This window comes from Protopterus annectens, chromosome 16.part0, assembly GCF_019279795.1.
Source record: "Protopterus annectens isolate FY-2018-M chromosome 16.part0, PAN1.0, whole genome shotgun sequence".
In the NCBI taxonomy this organism is placed as follows: Eukaryota; Metazoa; Chordata; order Ceratodontiformes; family Protopteridae; genus Protopterus; species Protopterus annectens.
Window position 1 is genome coordinate 261,996,264 of NC_056750.1, and position 18,325 is coordinate 262,014,588.

The following is an 18,325-nucleotide window of genomic DNA, read 5'->3' on the forward strand; positions in this document are numbered from 1 at the left end:
AGTTCCCTCCATAACATCTTTCGCTAAAAGCTTAAGATGCTGATTTTCTAAATACAGGGCCAAAGAGGAAAGCCAACTACGGAGTGTCTTTGGGACAAAACCCTGACAAATAGAACAGATGTATATAGTCGTGGGAAGCACCAAAACACAAAGCGCATTGCTTGTGATGGTCTTTATGATTATGTTACCCTCACTGCCAATTTACCCTTTATGGATGTCATGAAACCCCGCAAGCAACAAACAAAAGGAAAAAAAGACGAGAGCAAAACCCCCAACAGGGCACTTGTACAGCAATAAAAGCAGACTTGCAGCAAAGACGTTCTGAGGATGGTACGTACGGACATCACCTTTACACAGGAGCATACGTGTGACGTACAACGTACCTTACAGCAGCCTAAAACCTTTGGTATATTGGCAGGCTGTCAGGCCGCCTTTGGCAAGGGATCCCTATTGTAAAGAATACTGAAGCAGTGAAATGGAAGGACAACTGATGTGATCCAAACACACAAAACCTTAAGAAACATCTGAAGTCTGGATGAACATATATGTGATGTTAAGCGTCTTTCAAATCCAAGGTTAGCAAAAAAAACTCAAACGAGGAAGAAGGGGCAACTGGTTCAGAAGTGAAAGCATTTTGAACTTGGGCACAATTTCATACTTTAGGAAAGGAAGATCCAAAACTGGTTTCCAGGCATTTTTATTTCTCTGGCACCAAAAACATTCTTGAATAAAACATTTTCACAGCTGGGAAGTAGTAGCTGTCCTACTACCCCCTGTAGCAGCAAGTGCTGAAAGGCAGGATGGAGCAAAAGGTTTTGGTCTGGTGAGTATGAAACGGGGGAATTTCTTCCTATTGCCATCTATAACCTTGATAAATTAATCTTCAAATCCATTTTTCTGAAATAATCTGAGACAGAAACAGAGATTCAGACTTTCTGGAAGAGATAAGGGACTGCCAGGTGTGTGTGTGTGTGTGTGTGTGTGTGTGTGTGTGTGTGTGTGGTGGGGCAATGTCTGTTAATATACTCATTCCAACTTGTTTGACTGTCCTTGTTTCTTGGGGGGGGGGTGTTCTTGCTTTCTTTTTACACATTCTTACCACATTGCTGTGACTGTTTACTTTGTTTCTGGGCAAAGTTGAATGAGGGAGCAGAAAAATCCTTGGAAAATCTGGAGAAGGTGGTCTGAAAAATCTGAGATTCCCTGTATCCACTTACCTCTCTCATACTATATACGTATATGTGTATTTTATATAGATTCCCAATCTGGGATTCAAGGGGGTTTAGTTACATGTATTCTTTGACTGGAAGAAGAATTTGCACAAGGCTGATGATTGGTGCAATATTCGTTTTATATTGAGTTGTAGCATTAGTGACATTGCTTAGCATTGGACGAACATTTCCTTGATCTTGCTTAGATTTGACTGAGAACATGAAGCAGGACACATCAATGACTTGAAAGAGAACTTTTTATTAACCAACCAAAAGGTCCAATGTTATTGGATGATATTAATGTGCTTCTGTCTGGACATATCAGGAATGCAAAGGGTGTTTATACATATGTATTCTTCAGAAGACTAGACTATGACTTGTTTTGTCAACTTATTGCAATACTGAGAGGTAGCATTGATCACAACGGCTGGTGCTGAATGGGACTTCTAAGCCAAGTTCCTACTTAGAAACGTCTGTTTAAAAATTCAAAGTATATTACATCAACAGTTTAAAAGAGCATTTGCCTTCAGTCATTTGTACAGTTAAGAGACATGATTAATACCACTGGATGATGTCAATGATACGCTTTCGTTTTGAACCCATTTGGGATGTTAAGGGGCGTTTACATAAATGTACTCCTTGATTCGAAGAATAAGGCCCTTCTGTGGGGTCTCAAGTTGCTAGCCCCTCTGTGGAACGGTTTAGGAGTTGGGAGGGTGGCCTAATGGTTAAGGTGTTTGCCTTACAAACACAAGGTGCAGGGTTTGAGTCTCACAAGGGATAATTGGCTAGGCTTAAAATGGCTCGCAAGGGCAGTTAGCTTAGTACTGATCTATGAACGCAAATAAGGCCTTATACAGACACACTACTTGTTAAGCTAGCCTCATCAGCAGTGAAAAAGACATTGTATAATTTTAAGACCCAACAGAGTTAACAGGAAGTGTGTTTGAAGTTAAGGATGTCACTGATAAATATTTATTGGAAAAATGTAAACATTTAGTTGAGATATTTTGTTTATGAGGTGGCACAATAACCACAAATATTTGAATTCAGTTATGACTGGACTTTTTGGAGATTCTTAACTGAAAGAGAATTGTTTTTGAAAGGAGTGGAGCAGACCACAAAAGTGTCAGTCACTGCTTTTACTTGCATGTTACTCGTTCAAACTTCAGACCATGTCAGGACACTATGACTGGTGGAAAAGCACAGTTGTAAAAAGGAAGGCATCTGATGCCATTACATCAGTTTTTCTTGCCCTAACCTGCCAGGAGCCCCCAATGTAGGAGGCCAGGCTCTGGTGGAAGAACCCCCACCAGTGAAAAATAAATACCAAAATGTCCCTTGTAACGAAAAGGGAACAACAAGGAAAAAAGAAAAAAAAAACGAGAAAGGGGGATAGAGGGAGGGAAACCAAAACTGCAACAGTGAATACACTCGAACATCTAAATTTATGACAAAAGTGTACACAACTGTACTATGTTCTTTGTGTTTCACTGTTGGAGTCATCACATTTGGGTAGATTCCCAAAACTCAGGAAAATGTGTGGAGGCAGTCCAGGAAGCTAGGGGCTGGCTAGCATGCCTTGCAAGACTGCAGAGGCAAACCTTGCCCTGGATTTAGAGGAGAGGCAGGTGATAATGCTTGGTAAAAGTATGAACAAATGTCCAGGTGGAAGCCTTCAGGATGTCCCTGGTGGGGACTCCTCTGAGGAAAGCTGCAGAGGTGGAGGCTGTTCTGGTGGAGTGTGCCCTGACCTTCTTGGGAGGAGGCTTGCCATGCTGTCTGTAGGAGAAATGGATGCAGTGTGCTATCCATTTGTAAATGGTTTGTTTGAAGATGGCTTTGCCTTCTGCCCCTGGAGCAAAGCTAACAACTGATCAGACTTCCTGAAGGGTTTGGTCTTGTCCAGGTAGTATCCGAGCTATCTGTGCACATCTAGAGGGTGCAGAATCCTTTTCCCCCTTGTTTTGGGGGTTAGGAAAGAAGGTGGGTAAATGAATGCATTGGTTGAGAGCCACAATGGACACCACACCTTGGGCATGAAGGATGGATTAGTTCTGAGGGATACCCTATCTGCATGGAAGATAATAAAGGGTTCCATAGCTATGAGTGGTTGCAGCTCAAGCAACTCTTCTGGCTAAAGTGATGGCTCTGCAGAAGAAGCTGGTTCGAAGGGGGGCAGGGTGAGCTTTTCCAAGACAAAGTTAAGGTCCCAAGCTGGTGTTCGTGCCCTTCTGTGGGGTCTCAAGTTGCTAGCCCCTCTGAGGAACGGTTTACTCAGAGGGTGTGAAAAGAGAGGCTGCTCAGTGGGAAAGTGAGAGAAATAGCAGAGGCATGAATTTTTATACAGGAGAATGAGACACCACTGTGCAGCAGGTCAGTTACGTAATCCAGGATGAGAGGGATGGAGGGCTGTGACGTGTTGGCCCCCTTAGCCTGGATCCAGGTGCAGAACCTTTTCCATTTCTGTACAAGACTTTCTGGTGCTAGGGCATCTGGCCTCTCAGATAACATCCAGAACCGGTTTACTGAGGATGGCAGATTGGTCAGGGGCTAGGGTATAAGCCAAGCTGTCAAACTGAGCATTTGCAATTGAAGGTGCAGGAGTTTCCCTTCCCTCTGGGTTAGGAGGTTTGGAATCTGAGGAAGATTCCAAGGAGGCAGCGGGGAGAGACTGCGCAGTGCTGTCTGGGCCAGTCTGGAGCTATGAGAATGGTCCTTAGTTTTTCCTCCCTTATTCTGAGCAGTACTCTGGGAATGAGAGACAGGGGAGGAAAGGCATAGACTGAGAGGTTTACCCAGGGGAAGGACAGGGCATCCACTTTCCAAGTCACGCAGTGATGTTCCCTGGTGCAGAATTTGCTGAGCTGGTGGTTGGTTTGGGAGGCGAAGAGGCTGACCTCTGGGGTTCCCCATTTCTGAGTTATTAGAAGGAAGGTGCTTCTGTTGAGCTGCCATTCTTGGGAGTCCAAGAGCTGTCTGCTTAACTGGTCTGCCAAAGAGCTGAGAGAGCCTGGCAGGTATTGAGCTAACAGGTGTATTTGTATGGAAGAGGCTGTAATCAAAGTGTCATGGCCAGCCTGTACAGTGGGTAGTTGTGAGTCCTTCCCTGCTTGTTGATGTACCACATCACAGTGGTGTTGTCTGTCTTGATCAGGAGAACCCCTGGAGAAAAAGTGTTTGAAACTTAAGGCCTGCTGCACAGCCATCATCTCTTTTAAACTGATGTACAGAGGGAGATGGTGGGAGTTCCATTGGCCCTGTATGCACCTCAGGCATAGTCTGACGAGTCTGTGGTGAGTGTCTGGGCAGCAGGGAGTGGGGAGAAGGGCAGTCCCTTATTGCGGGAGCATGCTGTTGCCCACCAAAGAAATTCCTTCCTCAGGCAAGGAATTATAGGCAGAAGAGTTTCCAGATCCTGAGAGAGTGTTGACACCAAAGGCTCTTTAGGTACCATTGAAGTTTCCTCATATGCAGTCTAGCATATGGAATGAGGAGTATGTAAGAGGCCATGAACCCTAGGGCTTGCAGGATTTTCCTTGCAGAAAGCGGAGGCCTGGTGGCCAGTTGAGAGAAGTAAGCTGATAGGAAAATTTGTCTCTGGTGTAAGGCATGCCATCTGGGATACTGTGTCCAGACTTGCTCCCAGGAAGATTATCCTTTTGGTGGATACCTGTTTGGATTTCTTTTCGTTGACTGTGTACCCTAGGGAGGTTAGTAGGTCCTTTACAAAAGCCAGGTCTTTGAGCAGCTTTTTCTGGCTGGCTGCCTGAATAAGGCAGTCGTCCAGGTAGGGGTAAATTTGAATATTTCTTTGTCTGCAAAAGGCAATGGCTGGAGCCAGGCATTTTGTGAAAACTCTGGGAGCAGTAGCTAAGACAAAGGGAAGCGCAGAGAAAGTACAGTTTTGTACCTACCATAAATGTAGATGTTCGAGGGCTATTACAGCTGCAGTAATCACATATGGGTTTTCAGCCGGCAGGCGGTCCCTCGGTCGGCCGAATTCCAAAGTCCCGGTCCGGCGTCGGTTGTTGTCGCGTACTCTTCTGACGTCAGGAAGGCTAGAGTATAAAAGACACAGCCGACGCCATCTTCTTCAGTCTTTCTTGCCCCAGATGTCAGGTGCCCCCAAAAGGAAGGCAATACATAAATAAGTCTAGTACACAAAAGTAAGCAAATAAAACATAGCAGGATAACCCAGTCAGCAGCTATGAATAGTCATTCAGACCCCAAGGTCTTACCAAGTGGGGAAGGAGGGTGGGAAACCTGTACTGCAGCTGTAATAACCCTCGAACATCTACATTTATGGTAGGTACAAAACTGTACTATGTTCATCGTGCATTACAGCTGCAGTAATCACATATGGGTAGAATCCCAAAGCTATGCATAGGGTGGTAGGTACTATATGGAACTGGGTTGAGCTAGAATGCCCTGCAAAACTGCAGTAGCAAAGCCTGCTCTTGTTCTGGAGTATAAAGGCAGATGGTAGTGTTTTGTGAAGGTATGTACAGAACTCCAAGTGGCTGCCTCCAAGATATCTTTAGTAGGCACTCCTCTGAGGAAGGCTGTAGAGGTGGCTGTGGCCCTAGTGGAGTGGGGTCTGATACCAGTAGGGACAAGCTTTCCATGATAGGAATAACAAAAGTGTATGCAGTGACCAATCCACTTGGAAATGGTCTGTTTAGTAACAGGTTTCCCTTGACCCCCCACAGCATAGGAAACTAGGAGTTGGTCTGATTTTCTGAAGGATTTGGTTCTGTCCAAGTAATAACGTAGCTGCCTATGGATGTCTAAAGAGTGAAGCAGCCTTTCCCCTTTGTTTTGAGGGTTAGGGTAGAAGGTAGGAAGGTGTATGGCCTGGTTTAAGGCTACCCTATATACCACTTTAGGCATAAAGGAAGGATTGGTACGAAGGGAAACCCTGTCCTGATGGAATATGAGGAATGGCTGCACCGCCATGAGGGCCTGTAACTCAGATACTCTACGAGCTGAAATGATGGCCAGGAGAAAAGCTGTTTTCCAGGACAAATATTGTAATTCTGTTGAGGCAGCTGGTTCAAAGGGAGGTAATGTCAATTTTTCCAGTACATAGTTAAGGTCCCAAGCTGGCACTGGCTGTTTCCTTGGAGGTCTTATGTTCTTGGCCCCTCTGAGGAACTGTCGTAGGAGTGGGTGTGAGAATAAAGGAGGATCCATGTTGAATTCTGCAGAGATTGCTGAGGCATGTATTTTGATTGAGGAAAATGAAAGTCCATTGCTCAAAAGTTCAGCTAGGTACTGTAAAATCTGAGGTAGGTTCAATTTTCTAGGGTCCTGCCCTCGTTTTTCATTCCAACAGCAAAACCGCTTCCATTTTGCGGAGTAAGCTTTTCTAGTAGATGGTCTTCTGGCCTCCAAAATGACATCCTGCACTTCTTTGGAGAGTAGTGTCTGATGTGATGTTAAGGAATTTTACATGCAGCTAGACTGAGAGTTTTCAGCTGACTGTGAAGGGTTTTGAAGTTGTTCTGCGTCAGCTGTAGAGGTGTTAGAGGCAGGGGCCACGGAGGAGTGTGCGTTAAGCTCCTCAGGAGTGGATACCAGTGTTGCCTCGGCCAGTCCGGAGCAATCAGTATCATCCTCGGCTTGTCTGTTCTTACTTTCAAAAGTACCTTGGGCAGTAGAGGTAGTGGTGGGAATGCATAAACTGACCGAGTTGTCCATGTGAAGGAAAGAGCGTCCACTTTCCAGGCTTTTGGGTGGAAGGTCCTCGAGCAAAACCTTTTTAATTGATGATTTCTGTGGGAGGCAAAAAGATCTATATCTGGCCTTCCCCACGCTTGAACAATCTCTGTAAATACGTGTGGATGTAGCTTCCATTCGTGAGGGTCTGTCATATGCCTGCTCAGAGTGTCTGCCAGTGTGTTTTCCATTCCTGGCAGGTACTGTGCCTGAAGTTCTATTTGTCTTTCCAGAGCTAGGTTCCAAAGAGTCATGGTTAGTCTGCACAAGGGGTATGAATGATTCCCTCCTTGTTTGTTTATGTACCACATTACTGTGGTGTTGTCTGTTCTTATGAGCAGTTGTCCTGGATGCAGGAATTCTCTGAACGCTGAGATTGCATTTATTACTGCCAGCATTTCTTTGATTGATGTGAAGGTGCTTTTCTTTTTGGGGCCATCTGCCCTGAATGCAGCTGTCCTTCATGTGCGCTCCCCAGGCGTAATCTGAAGCGTCTGTGGTTATGACTTGTGTAGCTTGAGGCTTGCAGAATGGGAGGCCTGTGTTTACTTGGCATGCTTGGGCCCACCATATGAATTCCTTTTGAAGACAGGGAATTATTGGAATCTCCGCTTCCAAGCTGTGACTGTGTTGAGACCATAGATTTTTTAGGTACCATTGAAGTTTCCTCATGTGCAGCTTTGCGCATGGGATTAGAAGAATGCAAGATGCCATGAATCCCAGAGCCTGCAGGATTTTCCTTGCAGTAAGCCTGGTACTTTTTGCAAGCATTTTGAAGTAATGAGATAGTTGCCCTTGTTTTTCTGGTGTAAGGTAAGCCATCTGGGTGTTTGTGTCCAAGTTGGCACCCAGGAAGGTTATTTTCTGAGAGGGTGTTAGCTTTGATTTCTCCTTGTTGATGGTGTATCCCAGAGAAAGCAGTAAGCGTGTCACATATGCCAGGTGTTTCAGAAGTAAGTGTTTGCTGTCCGCTTGGATCAGGCAGTCGTCCAGATAAGGGTAAATTTGTATCCCTTGAAGTCTGCAGTATGCAATCACTGATGCCAGGCACTTGGTGAATACTCTGGGCGCAGTAGATAAGCCAAAGGGCAATGCAGAGAATTGATAGTGGTTTGAACCTGCAAGAAATCTGAGGTATCTTCTGCAACTTTGTCTGATTGGGACATGCAGGTATGCCTCCTTGAGGTCCAATGTTACCAGCCAAAACCCCTTGCCCAGCATGGGAAGGAGTTGTTGTAATGTGAGCATCTTGAATTTTGGCACGAGAAGAAATGTGTTTAGAATGGATAAGTCCAGTATGGGTCTCCAGTCGCTTCCTTTTCTTGGCACCAGAAAAAGCCTTGAATAAAACCTTGTGCTTGTTGGTGCGTAGGTACCTTTTGTATAGCCCTCATGTTTAGGAGCTTTGCAATTTGTAGTTGTGCCTCTACCCTTTGATTTTGTGGTAGGTTTGGCATGCCTCTCATTTTTGGAAGAGTGTGAAAATGGAATTTGTAGCCTCTGTTTATTATGTCCAGAATCCATTTGTCTGTTGTGACAATATGCCAATTGTTTGCAAATAGTGCCAGTTTTCCTCCCAAAGGTGCTGCCAGTTGAATTTTGCTTGGCATGGAAATGAGGGAGTCATTGAGTCTGCTTCCTGTACTGCTGTGCATTGTCGTCACCACCTCTTGGTGCTGGTGATTGCCATTGTCTGCCTCTATAGGACCCTTGGGCTTGTCCTCTGCCCCTTCCGCGTCTGTATCTGCCTCTTTGGGGCTTGTCAGTGGTTGGAAAGGACCAGTTTTTTGAAGGCCAATTCCTGCTGAACCGTGGTGGCTGAACCTGTAAGAAAGCTTTGACAGTTTGCACAGATTTAGCTTTTTCTTCCATTTTTCGTAATATATCCTCAGCATTAGCACCAAAAAGAACATCCTTATGTAAAGGTGCATCCAGAATTTTTGCTTTCACATGGTCTGGCAGATTTTGTTCCCTTAGCCATACATGTCTGCGAATGACTGATCCGGTAGCGGCCGATCTGCTGGAGGCCTCTAGGGCATCATAACCACATTGTAAGGTGTGCTTACCCACTTGTTCAGCACTATGCATCATATCCTGCAACTCTTTTAAATCTGGTTGTTCAGGCTGTGACATTTTGGTCTTTAATTGTGATAACAGGAATTGTTGATATTTAATCATATGAAACTGGCAGTTTAAGGCCCTAATGGCTAGGGTGGCCGAGGTATAAACCTTCTTACCCCACCTTTCTAGAGATCTAGATTCCCTTTCAGGAAGTGGATTCTTGGCCGTGGAGGCCTTAATTCCTTTAGGGCCTTGAGAAATAGTTTCAGGGTCTGCATTATGGCCTTTGTAGAGGAACTGATGAGAATTAGGTACTCTGTAATACCTATCCGGCTTAACTGGTGCAGGAGGCAGAGAATCAGGATTAAGGCAGGCCTCCGAGTAGACATCATCCAATACCTCCAAAACAGGAGGAATAGCCAAAGGTCTATGCTGAGGTAACCAGAGAAATTCCCTAAGCCTTTTCTTGGAGTCTGAAAAGTCTTGGCCTTCCCAGTGGAAGTGCTCTCTCAAAGAGTGTAAGGTTTCCCCAAAAGAAAAATCCTCAGGGGGGGATACAGAAGGAATAGACTGCTCTGCATCCGAATCCTCGAAAGGGGAATAAGAGTGTTCTTCAGCATCAGAATGTTCTGATAAAATGGATTCTTGGTCAGAAGTAGGAGAATCCTCCTCTACTCTGGGTCTCTTGTCCGGAGGGGCCTGGGAGCCTCTGATAAGAGTGATAAGGTCCTCAGCCATTTTAAGCATGTGCTTCTTAGGCGTGGGCCCAGGTGTTGGGCCTTGTGTAGCAGGCCTAGTATGTTGCCTGGCTGTTTTGGATTTAGTGAAGGCCTTGATAGAGAAAGATGATGAAGGCCTAAATACACCATGGGTGGATGTAGATCTATCCACATTGGTAGGCTCGACATAAGCAGGGGCTTCGGTAGTAGTCTGGGAAAGGGCCGAAGAACCAGCGGTCTCGGGTACAGAAGACCCCGCCGAGGGAGTGTCGTCGGTAGTCAGGGACTGCAAAGGCGTCTCACTGAGAACCGGACCACGTGGAGCTTGCTTCGGCGTGGTGTCAGTGGAGACCGCGGTTCTCGACTGGCGGTCCATTTCTTTGCGTTTTTTAGACATAGCGGTAGTCGGAGTATCCGACGACATTTTATAATTAAACGCTTTACCAAAAAAGTGCTGGGCGAACTCCGCCTGACGCTTGATAGTGCGTTTATTGAAGGTAGCACAAAAGCGACAGCCCGAGACGTCGTGGTCTGGGCCCAAACAAGGTATGCAAAGGGAATGGAAATCCTTATGCGGTATTTGCTTCCCACAAGAAATACAATTATTAACTTTTTCTGACATCGGTCTGAGGCAAGAAAAGATTCCCCAACGGGGTACTTAGCTTTAATGAAGACTTCGGTTCCAAAATTTTTCGTAATTCAGGAGCTGGCCGACCGGCACTTGCGAACTGCTTCTGCCAGACGCGCGGCAAAAAGACTGAAGAAGATGGCGTCGGCTGTGTCTTTTATACTCTAGCCTTCCTGACGTCAGAAGAGTACGCGACAACAACCGACGCCGGACCGGGACTTTGGAATTCGGCCGACCGAGGGACCGCCTGCCGGCTGAAAACCCATATGTGATTACTGCAGCTGTAATGCACGATGAACATCTGAAAGTGTTGAGATCCTGGCCTGAAGCGGAGATATTTTCTGCAGCACTCCATGATAGAAATGTGGAGGTAGGCTTCTTTCAGGTCCAGGGTAGCTAGCCAGGCGTCCTTGGAGAGTATGGGTAGCAGCTGTTGGAGGGTGAGCACTATGAATTTTGGGATCACCAGAAAGGTGTTTAGAATGGAAAGATAGACGATTGGGCACCAGAAAAACATCTAGAGTAGAAGCCTTGGCCTATCTGCTCTGCAGGAACATGCTCTACTGCCCCCAAGGACAGCAGGGAAAGGATTTGTTTTTGATCTTCTGTCCACTGATTTGGTGGTAGATTTGGGAACCATTTTTGGGGTTGGAAGGGTGTGGAAGGAGAATTTGTATCGCTGAGACACTATGTTCAGAACCCACTGGTCCTTGGTAATGGTGGCCCAGGTGCTTGAGTGAAAAGAGTTTTCCTCCTAGAGGTATGCGAGGGTGGGCGAGTCATTGTGAGTTCTTACCATAAGGGGGTGGCTTAGAACTCCCTGGTTTTGAAGTGGAGGTAGTCCACTGCTTGGATCTGTGCAACCTCTGAGGCTACTGTTTGGGGGGGGGGGGGTATGTTTTCATGGGACATAGGTTGGCCCTGTCTACTCAGAGCAGGAAAGGACCAGTGCTTGGAGGGGAACGCCTGCTGAACATAAAGATTTCTTACAGGTCCAGCCCCTTAACAGTCTGCATAGATTTTGCTTTTTCTTCCATCTTTTTTATAACCTCTTCTGCTTTAGTGCTTATCAAGTTTTGTGCAAGGGTGCATCCAATAATTTTGATTTGACATGGTCTGGCAGGGGTTGTTCCTGAAGCCATGCATGTCTTCTAATAACAGATTTGGTGACTGCTGCCTTGCAAGAAGCTTCAAGGGTATCAAAACCACAGTGCAAAGTGTGTGTTTAGTTACCTGACCCGCAGAATGCATTAAGTCCTGTAAATCTTTACATTCTGCCCATGCAGGAAAGGAGGAAATTTTGTTTAAGGAGTTCCAAGGTATGTTGCGTATACTTAAGCATATGGAACTGACAATTTAGTGCCCCGACAGCAAGAGTAGCTGAGGTGCACATTTTTTTTTTACCCCATCTGTCCAGTGCTTGGGAATCCCTGTCTGAGGGGGTAGGATTCTTAGCTGAGGTTGCTTTAATCCCTTTAGGCCCTCAAGCAATGACCTCGGGGTCAGCTGTTGGATTTTTAAAAAGATATTTGTGAGAGTCAGGGACCTGTCTGGTTCTCTGTGAGCAGGAGGGAGGGCGTCTGGAGTCAAGCTGGATTCAAGGAAGACATCATCCACCACATCTAGGACTGGGGGGGTGGCTAAGGGCCTGTGTTGTGGAAGGTCCAGGAACCCTGAGTCTCTTTTTAGACTGTGGGTAGTCTTGACTCTCCCATTGGAAATGCTCCCTTAAGGTATGCAGGGTTTCCCCAAAGGAAAAATCCTCTGAGGAGAGGCTAAAGGAATGGATTCTTCTGCATCATAATCCTCATAAGTGGAGAGTGGCTGCATGTTTTCATAGTCAGATGCATCGGATTTATCGGAGTCTTCTTCAGACAAAACTACTGGAGACAGATCTGTTTTGCTTTTTGAGGGAGTGGAGTGGACTGGCCCCTAATCAGCATGATAAGGTCTTCTGCCATTTTAAGCATCTGAGACTAAGGCAAGGGAGCAGGCGCCTGAGAATGGGTAGTCGGTTTCTTGGGTGTGGTTCAACCCCTGGTCCTGAGAATCTCCGCTTCCGAAAGAACAGCAGTTGAAAAAGAAGACATCGGTTTATGTTGGGATTCGGTGTTCCGAATTACTTCCTTGGAAGCCGGTGTCTGCACAGCGGCTCTGGACACATCCAAGGTAGAGATGACCGCAGGATCCTTAGACGAAGAAGAGTTCTGCAGCATACTAGACTCCAAAAGGGCCTCTGTAGCGGCCTGCAAAATAACTGAAGCGGGCATCAGAGGCTGCAAAAGCAACTCACTGAGTTCCGGAGGACTGACGACCAGCTTAACGGAAGCGTTGCTGCAAGGTTTGATTCTGTACGGTCTGTCTCTTATCTTTACGTTTTTTTTTTTTTTGGAAGATCCATTGTCGGTTGGCTTACCAAAGCCATATCAGAATTCAAGGACTGTGAACGGAAATATCTAGCTACAAAAAGGGCCCAACGATGGATAGTTTTGGTGTTAAATAGAGCACAGAAGCGACAATGATGGACGTTGTAGTCTGGGCCTAGACAAGTGACGCAGTAAGAATGGAAGTCCCGGTGTGGTATTTGCTTTCCACAGGCAAAACAATTAACTTTTTCTGACATCGGTTAGTGCAAGAAAAAAGGATCCCCAATGGGGACTTAGCTTTCGAACACTTCAACTTCAATTCAGAAATGAAACTCTGGTAGCGGCCGACTGGCACTCGTGCGAACTGCTTCGGGCTCCACGGCAAGACAGACTGATGTAATGGTGTCAAATGCCTTCCTCTATACCACTGAAGACCTGACGTCAGTCCTAAAGCGACAGCAACTGACACAGAAATACTAAGTCTATGGTATTTGGGCCGGCCGAGGGCTACCCTGGCAGGGATAACCCAAATGTGATGACTGCAACAGTGGAACATGCAGATCATCATACCACGGTTAAAAAAATAAATAAATAAAAAGAAACTAAAAGAACTGGGACACCCCCCCTCAAAGCTTGTAAGAGGGCAGAAATGAAATCTGGAGAGAAGTGGATGTGTGGTGAATTATAGGAAGAAAAAAAAAGTTATTACAGCTAGTAAAGCAAACAATGAATACAGGCTCACTTCTCAAGCTAAGGAGAACCAGTCCTTCTGTAGCTATGTAAGAGAACTAAGGGACAATACCCAATAATAGCCAGCTCCATTCCTCAAAACAGTAACACCCACACTCTGACCTAAGAGACCGCAACATTTTCAGCAAACCAATACAAACTTCATCCCAAAACATTTATACAAACTCCACATATCCCAGAATCTCTCCACCCCCTTTATTAGCAAGGAACATGTGCTATGAAGGACTATAAATACTTCCTCCATAGAATCCAGCAACTTACCTGGATGTTTTTGAGAGCCAATTACATTCTCGCAAAACCTCTCCCTAAATTATTCATCAGCTTAGCCACATGCATTTTCCCGAATTATTTCTCATTGCAATGGTGCTGCCCCTCCACAAGGGTGTCCTAGACAAACCCCACCAATTACAGATCTAGTAGCCTTAGAAGCATGATCTACACAAGCGACACAAGGGTGCCCTACATGAAACTGAGCAATTATAGATCTAGTAGCTATAGAAATACAATCTACACAGGTGAGTTCAACAATTATTTTATAAAAAAATCTCATTAGGCTACAGTTCTCAATAGTTCAGCTTCATGAAAACCAGATCCTGCCTATTAAATGTAATTAACTTGTTTTAAACCATCACAAGGGTTGCTGACAGTGGTCATGATGATCACATAGAACATCTTGAACTAGCCAAAGCTTCTGACACCATACTCCACATGTGTATTGTAAGCAAGCTAAATGCTTTATAGTTCATTATAAGGTAAGATGGACAGCAAACTAGCTGAAAGAACCTACATGGTCTGTATGGCATGCATCTCATCTGAAAGCAAGATAACCAGAGGAGTGGAGTCCCCCAGGGCTCTGTACTGATGCCTTTCCTTTTTGGAATTTACTTCTCTGATTTACAAACAGGACCACAGGTTTACCAACTTTGCAGATCACTGCAAATAAGGTGCTACTGTCAAGACCCCCTCCACCCAAAAAAAAAAAAATGTATCCTTCAGAAAGAAATTGTCCTTCTTAATACCTGGTGTACTGAAAATAGACTCAAAGTAAATGTGGAAAAGTGTAGTGAAAATAGGTTCAAAACTGAATTTGGCAGATAACCCATATATTCATCATACAGTTCAGCCAATACTTCATTTGTTGTTGTGTCTTTCAGCTTTTCTCAGTTATGGGTCACCACAGCGGAACTCCAGTCCACTAATGATTGGCAGTAGATTTTTACGTGCCGGGTTGCCAGCCCTGACGCACAACCTTCAACGAAGGTACGCCCATTCACGCATGTCTCCACAGAGAAGACGCTCTAGCTGAGAATCGAACAGGACAACGTCTTACTGTGAAGCGACAACGCTACCGCAGCACCACCACCGCAGCCAATACTTCACTATTAAACAAAAACATAGCAAGGGACCTGCATACCTAAGTTAACAGTTCCCTCCCTTTCGTTCATCATGTAGCAACTATAGTCATAAAATATCTAAAGAGGTCACTGTTCTCTTTGATTCAGTTACAAAGCACAGTGACTCCTACTGGGAGTACTTCACTTGATATAAATCAAAACAACCAGAGATATTCTGGGAGTTCCTAGTGAAAATTTCAGACTTCGAGACCCCGAGTTACTACGACAGGTAAGAAGCTCTATCAACTTGCACAGTACCTTACAGCCTTTTGAGGGGACAATCTGCACCTCAACTGCCGTGGCAATAATTACGGTTATCCTTGATCTTCTTTATTTCTGAAAGTCTGACAGCTTACATCAGAACATGGGACCCAAATTTTCTGCAACAGAGAAACAATCTGATGGAGTGCAAAATTCACTACGTAGCAACTCCTCCATCTCTGGAATGAGCTGTCACTGCAGGTTAAGTAGTGCAGTATATTATCATCAGTCAAACAGAACCTCAACAACTGGTTTGTTACCCTCAAATTTAAGGATCACAATGACAAACCAGCACCATAGGATATCCAATACTTTCCTTTTTCCTTTACTGCTGCTTCAATAAGCAGTTTCACTGACAGCAACAAGCCTGGTCAGCTAAAGGATAAAATCATCCAACCTAAATACCTAAATAGAGCTTTTTAACCACAAAACTAAAAGCACTGTAAACCAAGACGGACTTTAGTACCTGTAGGACAGAGACTACATTCAAAACAGAAAATTCAACAAAACTGAAATGCAGCAGGGATGTTGATTCACTAGCCATGAAAGTTATTGTATTTTAAGCCCAACTGCAGTGGATAAAAGGGTAAATATAAAACAGCATCTGAGGTATAGAAAAAGCAACAATAAGCTGACAAATTAAATACAGGAAAAAATACATGACCACAGCATTGTGGCAGCTGGCACGATGAAAGGGAGTAAAGAAAGTACAGTTGTGTACAGCTACCATAAATGTAGATGTTATTCACTGTTGCAGTCATCACATTTGGGTTATCCCTGCCAGGGTAGCCCTCGGCTGGCCCGAATACCAGAAGCTTAGTATTTCTGCGTCAGTTGCTGTCGCTTCAGGACTAACGTCAGGTCAGTAGTATAAAGCAAGGCAGCAGACGCCATTACCTCAGTTTTTCTTGCCCTAACCTGTCAGGACCCACCAAGTAGGAGCCAGGTTCTGGTGGAAGAACCCCACCAGTAGAAAGTAAATACCAATATGTCCCTTGTAATTAAAAAGAAGAAAAAAAAGGGAGATGGAGGGAGGGAAACCAGGACTGCAACAGTGAATACACTCGAACATCTACATTTATGGTAAGTGTACACAACTCTACTATGTTCTTCATGTTTCACTGTTGCAATCATCACATTTGGGTTGATTCCCAAAGATAAGAAAATGGATGAAGACAGTCAAGAAGACTAGGGGCTGGCTAGGATACCCTGCAAGACTCTAGAGGCAAACCCTGCCCTGGATTTGAAGAGAGGCAGGTGGTAATGTTTGGTAAAAGTGTGAACAGATGTCCAGGTGACAGCCTCCAGGATGTCCCTGGTGGGGACTCCTGAGGAAAGCTGCAGAGGTGGAGGCTGCTCTGGTGGAGTAAGTTCTGACCCCCTTGGGGGAAGCTTTCCATCTGGTTTGTAGCAGAAATGGATGCAGTGTGCTATCCATTTGGAAATTGTTTGGAGATGGCTTTGCCTTCTGCCCCTGTAGCAAAGCTAACCAGCAACTGATCAGACTTTCTGAAGGATTTAGTCCTGTCTAGATAGGATCCTGCACTGTCTAGATGTGCACAGACAGCTCATATTGTTTCTCCCTTGTTCTGGGGATTAGGAAAAAAGGTGGGCAAATAAACTGAGTGGTTGAGAGCCACACTGGACACCACCTTGGGCATGAAGGATGGGTTAGTCCTGAAGGATACCCTGTCAACATGGAAGATGAAGGGTTCCACAGCCATGAATGCTTGCAGCTCAGAGACTCTTCTGGCTGAAGTGATTGCCAGAAGGAAAGCTGTTTTCCAAGAGAGAAATGTTAGCTCTGCAGAAGAAGCTGGTTCGAGGGGGGGCAGGGTGAGCTTTTCCAACACAAAGTTAAGGTCCCAAGCTGGGGCTGGTGCTCTTCTGAGTGGCAAAACAAAAGAGAGACCAGCAGCTGTAGCATCAGTATCCTTTATTAGGCTGGTAGTAAAAACTCCATAACCATGTAACACAGAACGGTCGGCTAAAAAACTTCTAAGCCTTCCTCAGTGTAAAAGTGTTAGCATCAAACATTTCCAATATACATCTTAATCCAAATCACATGATCCAATTAGAGATGCTCGTTCAATCCTGGGTGGAACAATCCACCTAATTTAATAATCCACTTTTTCTCTTTCTGGTTCAAAATATAATGCCAGCCCACCTTATTGTATCTGTGTGCTGTAATTCTGTCAATGATAATGAAGTTAAAAGAGGCAGATGGATGTATTAATGTATGTTTATATAGGGCATTCGTGTTCCTTTTGTGTTTTATATCACAAAAATGTTCCCCCATCCGGAACTTCAGAGGACGTGAAGTTTGCCCTACACAAATGCCGGACAATGGCATGTAGCTAAATAAAATTACCCAGTCTGACTGACAGTTGGCAAAAAAAGTAATGTCAAAAACATGACCAGTGTTGCTACTGCTAAAAGTTTTGGATTTGGTAATTTTGGTACAATAGGAGCAGTGGCCACAGGGAAACCATCCAATCAACCGATCCCCCACTAGGGTAGTTTGTGTTAGGGATGTGTCAGATGATGTATGGAGTTTGTAATGATTAAAATAAGATCCCAGATTCTTGCCTTTTCTAAAAGAAAAGCAACATGTGGCAGGTAAAATGTCAGACAATGTATGGTCAGCCAGCAACATATTCTAGTGACGTTTCTTATTTTATAACTGGTTCAGTCAAGTGACTTTTGTTTTGTTTGGGACATTCAAGTACTGTTGGGACATTCAAGTACTGTTCAGCATAACTTAATCATACCTAGGAACGGAGGAACATGTTTATCGGCTGATCGGAAGGCGAATTACATATTTGGACAATCACAGTATTAGATACCATCCTGTTTAATTTACAGGACATTGCTGGGATATTGTATGGACGATAACGTGCAATTTGATTACATGCACAGATTTGCTTGATATCACACTTGTAGGTTTCCAATATTTTTGCACTTGATATTTGTTACTAATGTTGATGGTTATGTTTTACACAGTGTGTTAGATTGAACTGATCATATTGTGATGGTTATGTAAGCTATGGGGTGGGATCCTCCATTTTGCTTTTCATCTTTGTGTTTGACACGCATTACTTTTTCAAGTGCAGAGCTCATAATTACTTATGTTAATACATGCCGATGTGTACTTTTGATATTTTAGTTAAGTGACTTTTGTATCGTTTGGGACATTCAGGTACTGTTTAGCATA

The 18,325-nt window shown here is 44.6% G+C and overlaps 1 protein-coding gene across 5 annotated transcripts in view; it reads right to left on the minus strand.

Moving 5' to 3' along the window:
* The window catches only part of LOC122791042 (myomegalin-like), a 3,200,315-nt gene that overhangs the window by 2,971,124 nt on the left and 210,866 nt on the right, over window positions 1-18,325 (minus strand). The window lies entirely within an intron of this gene.